This window comes from Eumetopias jubatus, unplaced genomic scaffold (genome assembly GCF_037043125.1).
Source record: "Eumetopias jubatus isolate StellerSeaLion01/CBP00866 unplaced genomic scaffold, mEumJub1_p1.0 scaffold_3, whole genome shotgun sequence".
NCBI lineage: Eukaryota > Metazoa > Chordata > Mammalia > Carnivora > Otariidae > Eumetopias > Eumetopias jubatus.
In genome coordinates, this window is record NW_028274809.1 from 19,042,330 (window position 1) to 19,057,671 (window position 15,342).

The following is a 15,342-nucleotide window of genomic DNA, read 5'->3' on the forward strand; positions in this document are numbered from 1 at the left end:
TATCTATAGCCTTATAGGATCATCCTCCTCTTCCTCCAACCAGCTGAGTCACAGTCATCTTGGGGTCCACTCAGACCCCAGGGCCCTCTCTGCCAGTCTAGACCACAGCCCACCACAGCACTGGGAGCTGTTCTAGCTGCTGAGTGGGATGCTTTATTCTTCAAACCATCCAAGTACACAATGAAAGTGAGTCTCGGGTTCCAGAAGATACCCCTTCTCGGACCCTCAGTGTTTTTATAGCCCCAGGCCTTCATCCTTCTATCTTCTCACATCTGTCCAGATAGCCGGCCAAAGGCCAAAATTCCATTTGACCCTGCAGAGGGATAGGTAAGGAGTGGGGGTGGGGATTTGGGAAGCAGCTGCTGGACCACTGCCTGGATTCAAATTGGATCTATCACTCGTGGGTGAGTTACTTCACCTTTCCGAGCCTCAGTTTACTCATCTGTAAAATGGCTTCCCAAGGTTGTGAGGATTAGAGAGACACAGTGATTGTACATGGCAGGTGTCCAGAACACCATGTCTAGTATACAGTAGGTGCTCCATAACTGGTCGTTATGTGGGGCATGGTATTCTGGACACCTGCCATATGCAATCACTGTATCTCTAATCCACACAATATTGGGAAATAACCCCTATCCTCATTTTATAGTTATGGATACTAGGCTCAGAGAGGTTAGGGAAGTTCTCTAAGGTTGCATAGAAAGTAAAAACAAAGTCTGGATTTGAACCTTAGTTGATGGCTCCTAGAAACCCAGCTCATGTCTCTGTGTCTCTAAAGCCTTCCCGCAGATTGACTTGGCAGGCTCGGTTCTAGGTCCTTCCTTTTTTTAACTCAGCCCTATCCAGGGATCTCTGCGGAAAAGTCCCCTGGCTAGTGGGCAAGTCCGGCCCAACCTTCCACCCTGCTCCTCTCCCCAACCCCACTCTCCTCAGAAATCCGACTGGGCTTGGTTGGGGCAGGTTTTAGGGAGTCTGGCATCCATCCCATAGGACCTGGGGGCGCTGAAGTTTTCCCATCTAGGGAATAAAGAGGTCAGTGGGGGCCACTCTGCCCTGTGCCACCAGCCAGGCACCGGGGCTTCCCTGCCAGCCAGAGAGGATCCCCTGAGTGCACCCTGGCCCCAGACTGCCCCCAGCTGGCCTGGGCACAGGCCTCCGACAGCACCATGCACAATGCAGTCCTAGAGAGGCTGCTTCGAGGACTGGGACTAGGGGCTGGGCTGGATCCTGGGGTCCAGGGTCATCTGCTGGGGATTCCCACTGCTCCAACTCTCAGGCCCCAGAGCCACCCAGAGATATTCCAGATATACCCCCCTTCCCAAATTTAAAGATCCTGAGAGATAACAATTTGTCATAAACAGAGCTCTGGAGTTTTTCTCCCCACCACAGCAGTTAGAACCCTATCCCCCAGCTGTCCCAAAGAGCCTCCCTGATGCCCCCTCCCCAACCAGCCTCAAAGAGACGGGCCAGGATCTCCTTCTGCCCTTCCCCAGGCTCCCCAGCCATCCTGGGCACCAGAATAGCCCACTGACCACCTGCTTTGGGAGCTGGGAAGGGCCCCAGCCGGTGCTGCCAATCAGGCTGGGGGAGGGGGTTGGGAGGAGAGGAAAGGGCTACTGGGGCTGTGGGAGTTTTGTGCTCCTCCGTTTTGTGCAAAGAGCTCTCCACCAACACCCTCCAAGCAACAATACCCCCCCCCCCACTTCCCAGCCAGGGTAAGGCTTGGAATCCCAAATACCCTCTCAGGATGGGGCTCAGGCTGTCTCTACCCCCAAATTCTTCCCCTTCTCTGGTCTCTGCCCCCTTCCCTTCCTCTCCAGGCCATTCCTCCTAACCCCCTCCCCACCACACACACCTCTCCCTTCAAATCTGTCTCCACCTCCCCCGGGGTCTCCGCCCCTCCCCCTCCCCCAGCTCCCTCTGAGTGAGGACGCCCTTGCTTGCTGACCCCACATTCCGGCCTTGCTGGGGTCAGAAGGGCTTCCTGCCTGTTGTGGGATCCCTGCCCCCAGCCTTAGCTCCCGGCAGCCTCTCCTGGCTGGCCAGCTGCTGGCCCTCCCGCAGTCCCCTTCTCCAAAACCTCCCCCCAGCCCCAGGCCCAATTTAGCTCCTTTAATCTCCCCTGTAATCCAATGCGACCGTTTCCTGAGCACACACTGCACTTCCCAAACGCCAGTCCCTGGAGAGGGGCGGGGGCAGGGTGGCCTCAGCTCTTCCCTGCCCCGGAGCACCCCCACCCGATCCCAGCACCCCTGTGGTGCCTCCCTTCTTCCCACCCCTAGGAGGCCCCAGGGAGCTCCTCCTGCGCAGGCCTCTGCCGTCTGTCCTCCCCGTAGCCACGCCGGGACACTAGCCTGACTCTTCACCTCGATTTCCCACCTCTGGGCCTTAGTTAACGCTCTGCCATGTGCCTGGAACACCCTCTCCCGCAAAGTGCACTTCTTCCCGAGGAACTCTTACCCCTCCCCTCTCAAGGCCAGCTCCAGCCTGAGTTCCCAAATTCCAGACTATAGACTCTGGGACCAGACTGCCTGAGTCCCTAAACCCGTCTCTGTTTCTTACTGGCCACGCGACCTCTCTGAAACTCTTCTTTCCTCGTCTGTAAACGGGGACCATAACAGTGCATGCCTCAGAGGGTGGCTGTGAGAATTAATTTAATTACTTTATGTAAGTAAAGTGCTTAGAACAGTTCTGGGTAGATTGCAAGTGCTATTTAAGTATTAAATGAAAGTTGTCTTTTCCTTCCTCATATTACAATGACCATTTCCTCCAAGTTAAGACACCCATGGACTGTGAAACACTTCATTTATTTAACAACATCATTTCAGGGGGGAAAAAACGTTACCATGTGAAACGTACAAATTGTAAGTCGTCTTCCGATTTCATGTCTGTGTGAATTGCTCAGTAGTGGTGTCTATGGCATCTATTTCAGCCAGCCCCCTCTTCAGTCCCGTGGGCATTCATTGTTGGTTTTTTGTTTTTGTTTTTTTCAAGTAACCTCTATGCCCAAAGTGGGCCTTGAACTCAAGGCCCTGAGATCAAGAGTCACATGCTCTACCTACTGAGCCAGCCAGGCGCCCCTTGCATTTCTTGATTATGGTTGGTACACGAGGGCTTGGATTCAAGTTCTTACTCCCAGACGGTATTTAGCTGAGCAAACTGTTTTTCCTAAACAGCCAAGATAACTCAAGTGTAGTGAATGTTAAATGAGATGATATATATTTCAAGGCGTTAGCACTGTATTGGATATCCCCACAGGAGAACCATTACTGTGGTGATTTAAAAAAACGTTTCTCTCCAGAGACGTGAGAGGTGGGCGAGAGCTAGTATTCAGGGTCGAAGTGCCCTCCAGTGGCCATAAGGGAAAACTGCAGGCTTCCTGAGGAGCCGGGGGGCCCGTCCTTTGTCTGTCCGGGAAGGAACTCAGCCCCACCCACCACCCCCCAGCCGGGCTTATCCAACCCTCCTGGAATTCCTCACATTATCTTTCCTTTCCCAGAGGCCTTAAGGGGTTTAATAGGTTAAGAGACCAGGGGCACAGCTTTAGCCCAGGAAGGTCCATAGCCTGTACATAGACTATTTCTCAAAACTTATGGGCCCAGAGCTCTCTCTGGCAGGGAGGTAGGATGGTGGAATGCTGGGCTCTGGGCATCAGTTCTCCTCTGACTTGGACACTGGTATCTGGCCTGTGAGACACCCTTCTTGCTGCCCACATCCAGAAATCTAGCACAGAACAAGTATAGCCCTCCCTCCTTCCCTTCCTTCCTTCCTGCCTTCCTTCCTTCCTTTTCCATCAGTATTTGCTGAACACTGGCTGTGTACCAAGCTTCACGTCCTAGGTGCTGGGGTTAAAAAGATCAATCCAATACAGACACACACAGCTGCCAAGAGTTGTTCACAATGTCCCAGACACCACATGCAGAGTTAATCCTTGCATTTGAGTGTTTACAGCTTCTCTGTGTGGCTGAGTGGGAAGGCAGAGGCAGGAATATCAGATCCAGGCTGCCTGATTTCCCTTGATGAAATATGTCCAGAGTGGAAGCTTTGTCTGGGCAGGTTTGGGGGCTGACTTCCCCCTCCTGGGCCACACTGCTCCTCTGAGAAATCCTCCCCATCTCACACATTGACCAACTCCCCAGCTCCATCTGCCTCGGGGTTCCTGACCTCCCCTCCCTTCCCCCGCCATTGCCCTTTGCCCAGGGCCCAGTGCTAGGGGTCAGGGAGGGCTGGATAGGGATTTTACTTACCTGAGACTTAGCATCCAAGCCCAGATCTCTGGCCACGTCTGGCCAACTCCCCATGGTCCAGGATTGAGAGGAAGGAGCCTTACTCTAGAGTCATTGCATGCAGGGAGGGGGTGACTGGAGGCACCCAAGGTTCATCTTTTGGGAGGATGACAGGAGGGGGAGGAAGAACTGGTGGGTGGTGTGTGCATTGTTCCTGGGACTCTGTTGCCTCCCTGAGCTGTCACCTTCCCCCCTTCCCTTCATGATCAAACTTTTCAAATGTCTTCCCATCCCTTCCCACCCCGTTGCTAGTTCCTAATAGTCCCATTTCCTTCGAATTCTTCCCAGCTGCCTCAGCACAGGCTACCGGTCCATCGTTGGTGCCCTCCACTCCTGGACCTGTCTAACAGAAGTGTAATGAAAGCCACATATGTCACTTTAAATGTTCTAGCAGCCACATTTTTATGTTTTTTATTTACTTTTAAAGATTTTATTTATTTATTTGAGAGAGATAGAGAGAGAGCACAAGCAGGGGGAGAGGCAGAGGGAGAGAGAGAAGCAGGTTCCCCACTGAGCAGAGAGCATGATGCGGGGCTTGATCCTGGGACCTGCAGATCATGACCCGAGTTGAAGGCAGATGCTTAACCATCTGAGCCACCCAGGTGCCCCAAGCAGCCACATTTTTAAAAGGTAAAAGAAACAGGTGAGGTTAATTTTTACTTTTTAGTATTTTATTTATTTATTTGAGAGAGCGCACATGCAAGTGAGGGGAGGAGCAGAGGGAGACGGACAAGCAGACTCTGGGCTGAGTGGAGGGGCTCGATCTCATGACCCTCAGATCAGGACCTGAGCCGAAACCAAGAGTCGGATGCTTAACCAACTGCACCACCCAGCCACCCCAAGGTGAGATTAATTTTAATAATAGAGTATTTTAAGCCAAAGTATCCAAAATTTTATCATTTCAACATGTAATCAATATTTTAAAATTGAGATGTATATTTTTTCATAAGCTGATGTGTATATTATTTTATACATGTGGCACCTCTCAATTCAGACTTAGCCATACTCCGAGTGCTCGGTAGCCCCATTGGCTGGTGGCTACCATACTGAGCAGTGCAGTTCTAGAGCCTTCGTTTACTACTTGGCTTACACGCTTTTATTATGTGTGGTTAATCGTCTCATCCCCATGCGTCTTGGCTCCCAAGGGAGATTAGAAGCCCCTCCCCGGGCCTGAGTCCCCAGTTCATTCATCCCGGCCTCTCCCGTGGCACCTTACGGTGGTGTGCCCCCATCAGGAGGCCCTCCAAGCATGTTTGTTGATGGGAGTGAGCGTTGGGGATTGATTTTGTGGTTTAGCTCTGGCTGTAAATGGTGTTTTATGGATTGCTTCTGTAGATGCACCCCGCTGCAGTATCAGCAGAAACAAGCAGCCGTGCTTGTCAGCAGAGGCAGAGACAGAGGCCTCGGGGCAGATAGGACTCCCTGAATCAGGCAGGGGAAATCCTGCCAGACCACAGCCCATTTCTCTGGCTTAAGAGACTGTCGTGGGCACAGCGCAATCCTGTCTGCAGCCCCATCTCCGTAGACCTGGGATAGAGCCCTGGTCGGGGTGGATGACACAGAGGATGCGGCTCCAGCATCCCACCACCACCGGGCTGGGAGCTCCTGGGGGCAGAAAAGGAGTTATTCAGGTCGACAAGAGCCAGACCCACAGCAGATGTACAAAGCACGCTTGTCGAGTGACTAAAGGACTGGCTGGCGAGAGCCAGTGAAGCCTCTCGTTCATATATTCATGCACCCGAAAAACGTTTGTGGAGTATTGGCTATTTATCAGGCCCTGTGCTAGGTACTAGGGATTCAGCAGCGAAAAGCAGATGTGGGCCAGGCCCTCCCGGAGCTTACCTTTGGGGGCAGGTGGGGGCCAGGAAGCAGGATAAATAAGTAAACCATTGCCAATGAACCAATGAGCACCCTGACCCAGGAAGGGAAACAAAGGGGCCCAGATAGAGAACAAGGGTGGAATTCTTCAAGTGAAGAAGAAAGTCTGTCTGTGGCTTCCTGGGGTACAGGACCCTCCCACCCCCAGGTAAGGGTCACCGTGTAGACATTGGCACCTAGAGGCTAGCCTGAGGCTCAGCGCTGTTGAGGGCATTGCTGTTTCCAACTGCATTGATGATGTCACAGTGGGCCCTATGGGGACAGGGACTGAAGACCCTGGGCCTTGGAGCAGAGGGGTAGAGGTGGGGGGGGTGGGAGGAGTGGGCAGAAAAGGCAGTAGGGCCTCCCCAGGCGTCTATCCGGCCTCTGGCAGACCCGGTCCGGCTCGGGAGCTGGTGAGCAGGTGACCATGGCGCTCAGCCTCTCCGCCACGTCCATTCCCAACAACTGGCTCCCAGGCTACCCTGAGGTAACCAGGCCTGCGTTCTAGGTCTGTCTTGGGTGGGAGTGCCCCAGCCAGAGCAGGGCACCAACCTGTAAGCCAAGCCTTGTCCTAGGCATTGGGAGGGATGATAAGATGAGGGAGATCCAGCCCCTGCCCTCAAGTTGCTGACTAATCAGACCCTACGCAAGAGGCTTACCAGATCAATACTCATCCTCTCTCGGCTAATTTTGGAGGAACAGTGTGCTAATTGTTGGTGGACTCATTCCAAACAACCCTGTCTGGTCCCCCAGCTTCTCTGTGTGTTGCCCCACAAGGCACTGTCCTCAAGGGCGGCTCACCCATTGGCACTAGTGTTTTTGAGACTCTAGACTGTGTTTCTCAAGGTGATCTAAGGACAGAATTTTCAGCATGGGTTAAAAATGCACATTCCTGAGCCTCAGCCCAAACCTTCCAAAGCAGAATTGTCAAGTATGGGGCTCATGAATCTGCATTTAAAAAAAACACTCTAGGGAACTCTTACCCTAAGCACTGCCCTGGTGTTTTTCAGTTTTTGGTTTTTGGTTTTAGGGTTTGTTTGTTTGTTTGTTTTTTGCCCTGGTGTTTAAATACCTCCTACGGTTCCCCAGTCTGGCTGACCAGGGTGGATCAGTTTTTCAGTCTGAGATGGGGGTTGGCTTTGATATTTTTATTACTGATGAAAAGCCATGATTCATAGGCTCCTGGTGGCTGGCTGTCAGTTTGGAAGCAATCAGAGGCCACTAAGAACAGAATTCTCTATCTTTTCGATCCATCTATACCATCTATAAAAATGCTTACCTGAGCAGACACTGTTTAAAGGCCATTAAAATACCAGACATAGAATAACCCAGTCCCTGGAACTTTATAGACATATTTACTCAAACCCAAGTGCTTGCAAAAAGTAAATAAAAGGGAAGCAAAATGAGCAAGTACCCCTAGAAATACAAACTGAAAGTAAACAGCCCTGTTCTCTAAAATAAACAGGACAAATCCAGCGAGGATTAAATGACCTCTAGTCAGACAGGCTCAAAGCCAGAAATGCCCCAATCCTGGCTCCAGGAGGAAGGAGAGGGGAGGCCTGTCTCCATCACCTGCGGGCGTGTGCCGGGATCACTGCCTTGGGGGTCAGGGCCAGGCCTGCAAGAGCAGACAGTATCCTGGGGGGTATGGGTGCTCCCTTGCCCTCCCTGCCAGCCTGAAAATTAGGTCAGGGTCTGAAAATCAGGTTTAAAGATCGAAAAGTATGCCCTAAAAGCCTCTGATAAAATGCACATCTCCTGGAGGTGTAGAACCTCAAGTTACTATTATCTGCCATTTATTCCTGAATTTAGCGACCATTTATTTAGCACTTGCTGTGTTTTAGGCCCTGAGCCAGTCACTAAAGATATCCAGTTAAGTAAAGCATAACGGGTGCCCTCACGTTGCACACCGTTTACTATGAAAGAAACAATAATAAATGGTAACATTTATCGCTCACTTACGATTTGAGGAACTTAATGACAAGCACCCTCCAGTCACTTTTTAATCCTCATAACAGTATGGATCTCATTGACTCTTCCTAACGTCAATGCAGTTACTACTGTTGTCTTTCCCCATTTGACAGACGTGTCGACTGAGGCTCAAAGTCTGTGGTGTAACAATTACCCCTCTGAAAGAAGAAGAAGAAAAAAAAAAAAAAAGCCCTGATTTGTAGTGTTTGCTGATCTCGGGAGTGTAAATCCTCCCAGGCAGGTTTCAAGCTACCAGCCCGCTGTCCCTGAATGTGGAGTTGGAAAGAGGCAGGGGTGTGGGCTGGCTCCAGCATCCCCATTGCAAACAAGGCTCACAGCTAAGCACAGCTCACAGCTAAGGAAGTTCAAGACAGCACTTGAACCCAGGTGTGCGTGATCCCAAGCCCCAGCGCCTAACCACTTTGTTACACTATCAGTAACCTTGGTGAGATCATTGACACTGGAAAGGGATACATCTTAAGACTGAGGTGAAGTGCCAAAAGTTTACAACGGTCCATAAAACCTCTTGGCTGGTTAATATCCTGTGCTTCCTCTATCTCTGTTTTTATCACCAACAGGGGCAGTTGATTTTCTTTTGAGAGCCATCTACAAAACTTCTGAATTTTAAATAATTATTCACAGGAGGTTGCAGTACGGAGAGGTCCTGTGTACTTTTCACCCACTTTCCTTCCATGGTCCCATCTTAAATAACTACAGTACAATATCACAATCCGGCAAGGGACATTGGTAAAAGGTATGTGGGTATTTCTATGCCCTGTTATCTAGGATTGCCAGATTTAGCAAATAAGAATACAGGATGCTCAGTTAAATTTTGTCTTTTTGAGTTTTGTTTTGTTTTAATGAAAGTATAGCCCATGCAATATTTGGGACATATACTTATACTAAGAAATTATTCTTTATCTGAAATGCAAATTTAATTGGGTGTCCTGCATGTTAGCTGGCAACCCTCATTTTATTACATGTGTGGAGTCATGCAACCACTACCCTAATCAAGATAGAGAACTCTTCTGCCACCACAAACATGTTCCTTATGCTACTCCTTTACAGTCACATCTATCCCCCCCACCCTCCCTAGTGGTTGCCCGTGGCAACCACTAATTTGCTCTCCATTTCTGTAATTTTGTCATTTTTCCCACTTAGCATAATGTCCATGAGATCCATCCAAGTTGTTGCACTTTTCAATACTTTGGTCCTTTTTATTGCTAGGGAGTATGCTCCTGAGGGCAAATTTTCACAAAGAATTTTTTTTTAAATCTTATTCATTGGATAAATATTTATTGTATCACTACTATGTGCCAGGTGCAAACAGGGAGCAGGTGACGAGCTGGTTGCAATCAGGGTTGGGTTTTTGCCAGGCAAGTAAGGAAATGCAGAGTGGCAAGGCATGGGCATGATTAAGACAACTGAGTGGATGACACGCTGGGTGGGAAGGAAGCAGAGCCTGGCGGGGGTGCGGGGGAGACAGGATCAATAGTTCATAGTTCTGTGCAGGTGAAGAATTAATAGAGTTGGGTGCCTTTTTCAGAAGGGTTTCTTATCTCACCCCCAGTTTATTTTTTGTTTAAATATCAACATCAAAAGAAACATTCCGTCTACTTTCCCTTCCACACTTAGACACAATTTCCAAATCAGAAGTAATACATTTTTACGGGGGCATTTTTTTTTAAGTTTTTATCTATTTATTTATTTGAGAAAGGGAGAGAGCACACAAGCAGGGTGAGCTTCAGGCAGAGGGAGAAGCAGACATCCTGCTGAGCAAGGAGCCGAAGTGGAGCTCAATCCTAGAATCCTGAGATCATGACCTGAGCCGAAGGCAGATGCTTAACCAACTGGGGCCCCTTATGCGGGCATTTTTATTAAACTGAAGGTTTTAGGGATAAATGCTAACCAACAAATTGCTTACTAACTCAATCAGGGTACACCAGAAAACAAAATTTGGGTCACACAAAGTACTTAAAGATCATCTTTCCACCTGTTACTTTTTAAATTTGCTATTTAGTTTTAAAAGTAGGTAACATGTGGATGGATATAGGAAAAAAATTCAAAAAGTGCAAAAGGATTTATAGGAAAAGAGAAGCATTTGTCTTACCACAGAACCTTAGTCAAAATTTCTCCTTCCTAGAGTCAGTTACTATTTCCTTATAACCGCTTTTAACCATATAAGAATATATATGTGTGTCTGTGTGTTTATACACAAATGGAGCATACCATAACTGCTATTCTGTACCTTGTTTTTTCATTTAGTGTATCTTGGAAATTGTTCCCTATCAGTACCTATAAAAGTGCCACATTCTTTTTACCCATACAGAGTACTTTTTTTTTAAGATTTTATTTATTTATGAGAGAGTGAGAGAGAGCGAGCCAGGGGGAGGAGCAAAGTGAGAGGGACAAGCGGACTCTGCGCTGAGTGCAGAGCCCCCCAGGGGCTCTATTTCAGGACCCCGAGATCATGACTTGAGCTGTAATCAGGAGTCCGGTGCTCAACGGACTGAGCCACCCAGGTGCCCCTAAAGCCTCCCTCCTAGAACATAACATTGAAATTACAATCTTGCCGAAACTGCTCACCTCAAGGCATCCTGGGATTTGTAGTTCTTAATCAGTTGAGTCTTGCACGGAAAACGGAACTTGAACAGAATACGTGTTAGAAAAAAAAGTGCCCTTCCAACAACACTGTAGAAGGACATACTGTACTGTATCCATGCACGCTCCTATCATGATGCCCAGAGGCAAATTATTTATACATTTAAACAACCAAGGTATCTACCAGCAATGAGATACCCAGGGCTGTCTTGGTATCAGGAAATCAAGATCAGTTGAGCAGACAGGGACAGTACACACACACCCCTCCCCCCCCCACATACACCTCTTCCTTACACCATTGCTTTGGTCTTTGGTATCTCAAATCACTGTTTTGTTTTGTTTTTTTTTAAAGATTTACTTATTTGACATAGAGAGACACAGCGAGAGAGGGAACACAAGCAGGGGAGTGGGAGAGGGAGAAGCAGGCTTCCCAACGAGCAGGGAGCCCGATGCGGGGCTCAATCCCAGGACCCTGGGATCATGACCTGAGCTGAAGGCAGACGCTTAACGACTGAGCTACGCAGGTGCCCCTCAAATCACTCTTAACAATTACGTGACAAATTACTACTTAGGAAGCTTCTGTCACATACCAAGGGATCAGAAGGGACATATATATCAAATGAACACACACTGAAGTATGTGTCACCAATTGCTATGGTAACTTACAGGTATTTGCACTTTAATAGTTGTTCAGCCAAACAGAAATGAATGATGGTAGCCTTGTAAACATCAGCTAAGGACTGGTGGGGAAGATTTTCTCAGCAGGCTGAGGACAAGAACAATTCTCAGAAACATTTTTTGGATAGCTAAGCTCCCCCCTTGACCCTCCCATTTCATAACCAATACCATTCCACTCTCCAAACCTGCTTCCATGCATTTCTATATATACATACATAAAATCCAGACATTTAGCTCATTATGTGAGTTTTACCAATGCTCTTGCCCTGTAAGTACTATTCTGGAAATTGCTTTTTTTTTTTTCACTCAATATATTCAGCACTTTTTTCCTATGATAATACATAAAAATCAACCTCATTGTTTTTTTACTGCCACATGGCACTCTGAAACGCTGTGTCTCAAACTTGAACTTGCATTCAGATCATCTAGGGATCTTGCTAACATGCAGATTATGATCTGATAGGTTTGGGGTAAGCCTTTGGGTTCTTTCTGCATTTCTAGAAAGTTGCCAGGTGTTGTAGATGCTGCTGGTCAAGAAATCACACTGTGAGGAACAAAGATGTAGAGTATGAGTGAAGCTGTGTGTTAGAGCTCATTTAGACCAGCCCATGAGAAATGACTGTCAAATTTCCAGGAATTTTGTGATCCTGGTGCTAAACCTAGCCATCATTAAAAAATTCAATTATGTAAACTTACAATAAATTATATTGCAAACAGATAACAAATACTCAAAAATCATCACTTTCCTAGGTATTTTACTATCAATCTATGTTCTCTAGGTTATTTATGTCTATAATGTCTGTAGGGTACAAATCTATACAATGGCATGCTTTTGTTTGTCTCCTCCCAACTCCACACTCAGTTCATGTTGGCAGCTTGGAACCAGCCCCAGGGAGTATTTACAGCACAGAAATTGGTATAAAGGCATGCATTTCCCCAGGTCTTCTCCCACACTTCATATTACCAATATTTCTCATTTTTTGCTAATCTGACAAATCAAAAATGGCATCTCATTTTTAACTTGCATTTCCCTCATTACAGTGAGACCAAGTCTCTCTTATACTCATTCCTTGGAATTTATTTATTTATTTTTATTATTTTTAATTTTTTTTATTTATTTGACATAGAGACAGAGAGAGAGGGAACCCAAGCAGGGGGAGTAGAAGAGGGAGAAGCAGGCTTCCTGCTGAACAGAGAGCCCGATGCAGGGCTCGATCCCAGGACCCCGGGAACATGACCTGAGCCGAAGGCAGATGCTTAACTGTCTGAGCCACCCATGCGCCCCTATTTATTTATTTTTAAAGATTTTATCTATTTGAGAGAGCACAAGCGGGGAGGAGAGGGACAAGCAGACTCCCCGCTGAGCAGGGAGCCCGATGTGGGGCTTGGTCCCAGGACCCTGGGATCATGACTTGAGCCGAAGGCAGACCCTTAGCCATGTGAGCCACCCAGGTGCCCCTCATTCCTAGGAATATAATAGTATTTCTTGTTCTTGTAAATAGGACCCTTTTACTAGTATATTTTCTGGTTGATTATTGCATGGGAAAGCTGATGACTTTTAAAATCAGGCCACTCCTCCTAACCAGTTCAAATAGCTTGTTGGTTTATATTCTTAGAGGTTCTAGGTAATCAAATAATCTATAAGTAATGAGAAATTTCACTTTTCCATGTATATAATTGTTTTGCTTTGTGACACCAGCTCTGACTGCCACGTTGACAACCAGCAGTAAAGTTCACCAGTGTCTTACTTCTGACTTGAAAGGAGCACTTCTGTATTTCCCCACTAATTTGTGCAGTTACGTCTTTATCCTTTCTCTTTCTGGCTTCTTTTTTTTTAACATCTTATTTATTTGAGAGAGAGAATGAGATAGAGAGAGCATGAGAGGGGGGAGGGTCAGAGGGAGAAGCAGACTCCCTGCTGAGCAGGGAGCCCGATGCGGACTCGATCCCGGGACTCCAGGATCATGACCTGAGCAGAAGGCAGTCGCTTAACCAACTGAGCCACCCAGGCGCCCCTCTCTGGCTTCTTCTTCTTTTTTTTTTTTTAAAGATTTACTTATTTATTTGAGAGAGCGAGAATGAGAGAGAGAGAGAGTACATGAGAGGGGGGAGTGTCAGAGGGAGAAGCAGGCTCCTCGCTGAGCAGGGAGCCCGATGCGGGACTCGATCCCAGGACTCCAGGATCGTGACCTGAGCCGAAGGCAGTCGCTTAACCAACTGAGCTACCCAGGTGCCCCTCTTTCTGGCTTCTTAAGGGGATTTAGTTTTGTTTTTTATCAAGAATGGATGTTCAGTTTATCCAGTTTTTACTTTCACTTTCTAAGTAACCCATTCTGGTGATATTTGAATCTCTCACATTAGCATGGACTCTTTTTTTGTACTCTGAAGAGCATTAATTTTTTAAGTTAAGTCTCCTTCCCTTATCCATCATACCCATTTCAGCTCTTGTTCACTGTCTGTGAATGTGTCCCTTCCCCACTAGCCAGCCTCTGGCTCTGAGAGGAAAAGAATATTCTCTCCATGACCCATTCAGCACTGAAACTTTATACCTAATGACATTTCAATGAACGGTTAGGGAATGCCATGAATTTACCCCACCACCTGTATATTCTTGAACACCTGCAATACCTACTCCTGTGAACTGAGGGCCGCTGGGCCTTTCCCACAGCTCCCCACCTCCTTCCCAACATTCCTACCCCCGTATTTAAAGGACAGATTGTGCTGTTGACCTGTAATCCCTGGAGTGCTAACACCCCTGGTTGCTGGGCCATTTTGGACCCCGGGGGCCACCAAGAGTCCTGATCAGAATCTATGACTAGGTGGGTACCTTGGTTTTTTAAATTGCTACTCACCACTCTTGACATATGAATATTGGGATTGTCTCCAAGAACCTGTGCAGTTTGTTTTATTTTGTCCTTTTAACAAGTGGAAAGAGTGCAGACAGAAGTCAAATTCTAGATGCATCCAAATGGCTGTGTGATCTTGGGCAAGTCATTACTTCTCTGTCCCTCAGGCACTTCCCCAGGAGCATAACACTTTCCAAGGTGCATATGTAAAGGGCCAGAAAAGATCTGAGAGTGGCTTGTTCCAGGTCCCTGGAGTCAAATTAATTGAGTCCAAACCCCACCTCTGCCATTTACTGCCCTGGACAAGTGATTCGTGTCTGTACTTGGTTTTGTTCATGTATAAAACCCGGACCGTGAGGGGCGCCTGGGTGGTTCAGTTGGTTTAGCGTCTGCCTTCGGCTCAGGTCATGATCCCGGGGTCCTGCAATCGAGCCCCGCATCCGGCTCCCCGCTCTGCGGAAGCCTGCTTCTCCCTCTCCCTCTGCCTGCCGTTTCCCCTGCTTGTGCTCTCTCTCTGTGTCAAATAAATAAATACAATGTTTAAAAAAAACAAATAAATAAAACGGGGACCATGAAAGTACAAAATTGACAGAGCAGTTGTGAAGATTAAACAGATAACACGTGAAGCCTTATCATAAAGCTAAAGCTCACCGTGAGCACTCCATGAACACTAGCCCTGTTGCTTTTATTATCACAAGGGTGCCTGTGGAGAGAGAGAGCACTCTGTACAGTACTCGTCGGACCAGGTGAGCTAGCAGGGGCGAGTTTTATCTCGTACTCTCCGACCCGGGGCAGGCGGGGGGGCGCGCGGCTCGCGGCTGTCCTAGCACCTCCCGGGCAGCAGAGGGCCCCCGCCACCGCCGCGGACAGCGAGGGCGGGGCGGGCTGCGCGGCCTAGCGAGAGGCGGAGCAGACGGCGCGGCGGGGGCGGGGCGGGCGGGGCGGCCTAGCGAGGGGCGGAGCAGACGGCTCGGCGGGGGCGGGGCGGGCTGCGCGGCCTAGCGAGGGGCGGAGCAGACGGCGCGGCGGGGGTGGGACGGGCTGTGCGGCCTAGCGAGGGGCGGAGCAGACGGCGCGGCGGGGGCGGGGCGGGCGGAGGG